Source organism: Hesperophylax consimilis, unplaced genomic scaffold, assembly GCF_061612785.1.
Source record: "Hesperophylax consimilis isolate HC1 unplaced genomic scaffold, BYU_Hcon_1.0 scaffold_390, whole genome shotgun sequence".
NCBI classification, from domain to species: Eukaryota; Metazoa; Arthropoda; class Insecta; order Trichoptera; family Limnephilidae; genus Hesperophylax; species Hesperophylax consimilis.
Window position 1 is genome coordinate 1,081 of NW_028301532.1, and position 6,420 is coordinate 7,500.

Here is a 6,420-nt window from a genome sequence, read left to right on the forward strand (position 1 = left end):
CGCCCGGGCGTCCGTCTGAGCGCAGTCGAGGAGTCGGAGCGGGCGCATCGCGGTCTGTAATAGTCGGTGAATTTGTTTTATTCGAATCCCTTTTAAAATCGTTTTCTTACTATGCATGTATGTATGTATGTATGTATGTATGTATGTATGTATGTATGTATGTATGTATGTATGTATGTATGTATGTATGTACTTGTGTATAAATATACAAAAATCTCTTCACTTTATATGTTTTGTTATGATTTTTTTTTTCTCCTATTTACATATGTTTTAAAAGTAAAATTTTATTATTATTTTTTTACACTTCACAGACGAGTGTTTTTGGACTCTTGTAGAGGTAAAAATGTTAATTTTTAATTGAATATATTTTTAAAAAATGTACGTGTAAATATGAATTTATTTGATTTAATTTCAATGTCGTCTATTAAGTTTTTTTTTTTTAACTCAACAGAATAAATGATATAATATAACAATTCTAAAATGTTGCCTAGTCTTGTGGGTGCCGGGTGAATTTTCTTTATGTATCAGGTTAGGTTAGGTTAGGTTAGGTTAGGTTAGGTTAGGTTAGGTTAGGTTAGGTTAGGTTAGGTTAGGTTAGGTTAGGTTAGGTTAGGTTAGGTTAGGTTAGGTTAAGTTAGGTTTGGTTAGGTTAGGTTAGGTTAGGTTTGGTTAGGTTAGGTTAGGTTAGGTTAGGTTAGGTTAGGTTAGGTTAGGTAAGGTTAGGTTAGGTTAGGTTAGGTTAGGTTAGGTTAGGTTAGGTCAGGTCAGGTTAGGTGCGATTACAATTTTTGCAAATAGATAAATTGACAAAAAGTTGACAAAAATTTTTGCCAATAAAATTTATGCCAATATAATTTTATGCCAATAAAATTTTATGCCAATAAAATTTTCTGCCAATAAAATTTGATGCCAATAAAATTTTCTGCCAATATAATTTTATGCCAATAAAATTGTATGCCAATAAAATTTTTTTGCCAATAATTATTAGCAAAAAATTGATCTTTGTCAATGGAATTTAAATTTAAAAAAGTAAAATAAATACAAAACAATACAAGAACAACGCGTCAACTCAACAGAGATCAAATGGGAAAATAATTCACCGACTCCAGATATTTTCATATCGGAGGGTTCGGCTCGGTAGAACTCCTAACGGGGCCTATAAATAAATCCTACAGATCCCTCAACATAAACATTTAAAAAAATCTTTTGTTATCCTACATGTATTCAAAATGACCGACTTTTGCATCTTTATATATAAATTTTTTGATAGATCTAATACGCCTAAATTTTTAATAAGAGAGCTAGGTATAATGCCGGTAGCCGAAATAACGAATGGTAATATTTTTATAGCCTGAGAATGCCAAATTCTTTTTTTCTCATTTCCTAAATCTGTGTATTTTCTTATTTTTTCACTAACAGATTTTTGAATATTACAGGAATTCGGAATAGCGACATCGATGATATAAGTTATTTTTAAAAAATTTGTCATGTAAAACTATATCGGTTCTATTATGACTAATCGCTCGATCTGTTAGTTATATATTTAGTTAGTTATGTTAGTTATTTATTATTATTATTATTATATATATGTTAAGTTTTTATTTTTATTTGAAATATGTTCTTATTGTGTAAATTTGAAATAACTACGTACCTCTGTATTAAGTTTTTTTAAACTCACCGGGAACGGTCGGTCGGTATCACCGATTAAATGAAATAATTTAAAATTTCCAAAATGCGAATACGAAAGTAAATTTATTTACCGAGACCGAGCGCCTTGTGCCCGGTTTCGCGAGCCGCCCGAGGCCCGACGGCCCGGCCGCCTGCGCGCCTTCGAGGGGTCGGAGCGGGCGCACCGCGCTCGGCGCCGTCCCGAGCGAGAACGCGACCCGGCACAGCTTTGTGCCCGCCGAGTGTGGCGGGCTCTCGATGCACGGCGTTCGCAAACTGCGGCGGCCTATCGGTCGTGTCGGCGGTGTTATTTGCGAGAAACTACGTGACGCCCGCTTCTGCGCGGCGTTCGCGCTCATGTTTTGACTCTGGAGTTCCGCGCGAGCAGAATTTTCAAAAGCAAAGGCGGAGGATTTTATCCCCGTCTCACTGTTGCCTCGCCAAAGGCGTGCGCTTTCGGTGTACACGTTTTACGAATGGGAATTATAAATCGGACGATAGCGTCGTCGCGGGTGCGGTCTCTCTCTCTCGGGCGGGAGCCGTCCTACGCGCGCTTTCTTCGTTTGAAGCAAAAATTTTCCCGCGGAGCTTTCGTCTAGCGACGGTCGCCGAGCGGGAGAATATAGCGGTACGCATAATGAGCGTGACTCGTGCGGGTGACTCCGTCGCGTGTTCTTTAACGCCGTGTTGTCCGCGCCCTCTACGCGAGGGCGGGCCTCTGTCGTTCGGAGGATTAAAAACCCTCCGACGGTGGTGCAGCTCCCTGGTTGATCCTGCCAGTAATCATATGCTTGTCTCAAAGACTAAGCCATGCAAGTCTCAGTAAAAGCCGAATTAAGGTGAAACCGCGAATGGCTCAATATATCAGTTTTGGTTCCTTAGATCGTACACGGTTACTTGGATAACTGTGGCAATTCTAGAGCTAATACATGCAAACGAGGTTCTGACCGGTAACGGGAGGAATGCTTTTATTAGATCAAAAACCAATCGGCGGCGGGGTTCGCGCCCCGTCCGTCGCCATTCGAGATGACTCTAGATAACTTTGAGCTGATCGCACGGTCTAGCACCGGCGACGCATCTTTCAAATGTCTGCCTTATCAACTGTCGATGGTAGTTTATGCGACTACCATGGTTGTCACGGGTAACGGGGAATCAGGGTTCGATTCCGGAGAGGGAGCCTGAGAAACGGCTACCACATCCACGGAAGGCAGCAGGCGCGCAAATTACCCACTCCCGGCACGGGGAGGTAGTGACGAAAAATAACGATACGGGACTCGTCCGAGGCCTCGTGATCGGAATGATTACACTTTAAATCCTTTAATGAGGATCCATTGGAGGGCAAGTCTGGTGCCAGCAGCCGCGGTAATTCCAGCTCCAATAGCATATACTAAAGTTGTTGCGGTTAAAAAGCTCGTAGTTGAAATTGTGTCCTGCGGTGTCGGTCTACCGAATGCGGTACGACAGGCACGTCTGCGGGGCTTCTCGCCGGTGCGTCCACCGCCGGCGTGTGTCGGTCGGCCTCACGGTCGGCCGCGCACCGAGGCGGGCCGTCGCGGCTGTTTACTTTGAACAAATTAGAGTGCTCAAAGCGGGCTAACACTTGCCTGAATATTGTACGCATGGAATAATAGAATAGGACCTCGGTTCTGTTTTGTTGGCTTTCTGATACCAGAGGTAATGATTAATAGGGACGACTGGGGGCATTCGTATTGAGACGTTAGAGGTGAAATTCTTGGATCGTCGCAAGACGGACTAAAGCGAAAGCATTTGCCAAAGGTGTTTTCATTAATCAAGAACGAAAGTTAGAGGTTCGAAGGCGATTAGATACCGCTGTAGTTCTAACCATAAATGATGCCAGCCAGCGATCCGCCGAAGTTTCATAATTTTAACCCGGTGGGCAGCTCCCGGGAAACCAAAGCTTTCGGGCTCCGGGGGGAGTATGGTTGCAAAGCTGAAACTTAAAGGAATTGACGGAAGGGCACCACCAGGAGTGGAGCCTGCGGCTTAATTCGACTCAACACGGGAAAACTCACCAGGCCCGGACACTGGAAGGATTGACGGATTAACAGCTCTTTCTCGATTCGGTGGGTGGTGGTGCATGGCCGCTCTTAGTTGGTGGAGCGATTTGTCAGGTTAATTCCGGTAACGAACGTAACTCTAGCCTATTAAATAGACGTGCAACCGGTATCACGAGGGTCCGTGTGCGCGCGGCTTCGGCGTTCGCGCGTCGGGGTCGTGCGTTTCGCGGTCTTCACTACCGGCGTACAATGAAAATCTTCTTAGAGGGACCGGCGGTATATATAGCCGCACGAGATTGAGCAATAGCAGGTCTGTGATGCCCTTAGATGTCCTGGGCCGCACGCGCGCTACACTGAAGGGATCAGCGTGTCCTCCTTGGCCTAACGGCCCGGGTAACCCGATGAAACCCCTTCGTGATAGGGATTGGGGTTTGCAATTCTCCCCCATGAACGAGGAATTCCTAGTAAAAGCGAGTCACCAGCTCGCGTTGATTGCGTCCCTGCCCTTTGTACACACCGCCCGTCGCTACTACCGATGGATGATTTGGTGAGGTCTTCGGACTGGTGCGCGGAAGCTCTCACGGGCATCCGACGCGTCGGAAAGTTTGACCGAATTTGATCATTTAGAGGAAGTAAAAGTCGTAACAAGGTTTCCGTAGGTGAACCTGCGGAAGGATCATTTCCTGTGTTTAATGTTTGTGCTTTCCATGATATGAAATATTATTATGAAACAAAACATATATTATACATATAAACCATAATCGAACGAATGCTAAATTACTGCGTCGGAGATCGCCCTAGGGCGCCGATGCGAACCGAGAACCGCCGGCGTCGAGCGGAGGAGGGCTCCGTCCTCTATCCGCTCGTCCGGTGAAATTTTACCCGTCGCCGTGAAGGCGGCGGTACAAAATTAATCTTTTTGTCGAATGGAATTATAAACATTTCGAAAACGCAAACCAAATTGTAAAAACCGAAAACTAAAACGTATCTATTTATGTTTGTTTTATCATTATTACCCTGAACGGCGGATCACTCGGCTCGTGGGTCGATGAAGAACGCAGCTAAATGCGCGTCAGAGTGTGAACTGCAGGACACATGAGCATCGACATTTCGAACGCACATTGCGGTCCGAGCAAGACGTAGTTTGTCGACGGACCACTCCTGTTTGAGGGTCGCGCACACAATGCGACCAGACTGTTCTCTCGCCCCCGTCCTCGGACGTGTGGGCGCGCAGAGCGAGCGTTGCCGGCGTCGCCGGGGCCCGCGCGCGTCGTCTCCTCGGAGACGCGCGCCGGGACCTCGGCGTCCGGTTAAATTTGACGAAGTGCTCTCTCGATGCGCGCGATTTCCGCTTGCGTTATACCAAACGCGGAGGAACGCGTGCGAGCCTTGAGCTAGCGACGACGCTGAAAACTGGGCAGTCTACCGCGCGAGCGGTCGGCTGTCCGGGGCGATCTTCGCGCTCTCGGCCGCGCGCACCTCCGCGGACGCTCGTCGGTTTCGCGCCCGCTTGACAGAGTCTGCACGGGCGAGAATACGCGCACACTGTTGCTTTGCGTACTTCTCGAATTTATAAAATTTTTGTTGTCGACCTCAAATCAGGAGAGATCACCCGCCGAACTTAAGCATATCAGTAAGCGGAGGAAAAGAAACTAACGAGGATTCCCCGAGTAGCGGCGAGCGAAACGGGAAGAGCCCAGCGCTGAATCCTGCGGCCCCGGCGGGCCGCCGGGAAATGTAGCGTTCGGGAGGAGAGTTATACATACACGCGCGGTCATTAGTCACGGCTGCCTGTCCAAGTTCATCTTGAACGGGGCCCGCTTACCCGCAGAGGGTGCCAGGCCCGTGGTGACGGTAGCCGGCCGCGACGGTCTCTCTCCCTAGAGTCGGGTTGCTTGAGAGTGCAGCCCTAAGTGGGTGGTAAACTCCATCTAAGGCTAAATACTACCACGAGACCGATAGCGAACAAGTACCGTGAGGGAAAGTTGAAAAGAACTTTGAAGAGAGAGTTAAAGAGTACGTGAAACCGTTCAGGGGTAAACCTGTGGAACTCAAACGAGCGAACGGGGAGATTCATCGTGTCTTCCGTCGGGGCTCGCGCCTCGCGCAAACCTTCGCCTTCGGCTTTCGGGTCGGGGCGGTGGGTGCGCGGGTGCGCCGTCAGGCTCCCGGAGCGCGTGCACTTCTCCCTTAGTATAACACCGCGACCCGTCGCGCCGCGGTCGAATGCGCCGTGCGGTTGACCCGTCTCGCTCTGCGAGGCGGAGCCGCGGTGTCCACGGCCGCGGCGTACATTACGCAGCGACGGTAGAGAACGAGGATCGCGTCCGCCCCTCGCGGGCGTCCGTCGCGCTGCAGCGGCGTCCTTCGCGTGGCCCCCGGCGTCTAGTGCGTCGCGGGTGTCGCGCGTCGGGTGTCCGTCGTTAGCGGCGCGCTCTCGGACGGGACGCGTCCCGGTCGGCGGTGGTTTTGTTTTGGGCACTCACAGGACCCGTCTTGAAACACGGACCAAGGAGTCTAGCATGTGCGCGAGTCATTGGGAACACTGATAAACCCAGAGGCGAAATGAAAGTGAAAGGCCGGCCTCGAGCCGGTCGCAGGGAAGATGCGCGGGCGTCGTCAGACGCCCCGCCGCATTCCCGAGGCGTTTCGAGAAAGCCCCCGTGCGATTATCGAGACGCACTGAGAGCGTACACGCTGGGACCCGAAAGATGGTGAACTATGCCTGGTCAGG

General features: G+C 49.0%; 3 non-coding genes across 3 annotated transcripts in view; all 3 read left to right on the top strand.

Moving 5' to 3' along the window:
- Positions 1 to 2,428: 2,428 nt before the first annotated feature.
- Positions 2,429 to 4,368, top strand: LOC149408365 (small subunit ribosomal RNA). The gene has a single exon (XR_016305640.1). It is a non-coding gene; the product is annotated as a small subunit ribosomal RNA (ribosomal RNA).
- A 331-nt stretch (positions 4,369 to 4,699) lies between these two features.
- LOC149408366 (5.8S ribosomal RNA) lies at positions 4,700 to 4,861 on the top strand. The gene has a single exon (XR_016305639.1). It is a non-coding gene; the product is annotated as a 5.8S ribosomal RNA (ribosomal RNA).
- A 413-nt stretch (positions 4,862 to 5,274) lies between these two features.
- The window catches only part of LOC149408367 (large subunit ribosomal RNA), a 4,065-nt gene continuing 2,919 nt past the window's right edge, over positions 5,275 to 6,420 (top strand). Inside the window, exon 1 of the ribosomal RNA XR_016305641.1 lies at positions 5,275 to 6,420. This exon is cut by the window's right edge and continues 2,919 nt beyond it. This is a non-coding gene — a ribosomal RNA (large subunit ribosomal RNA).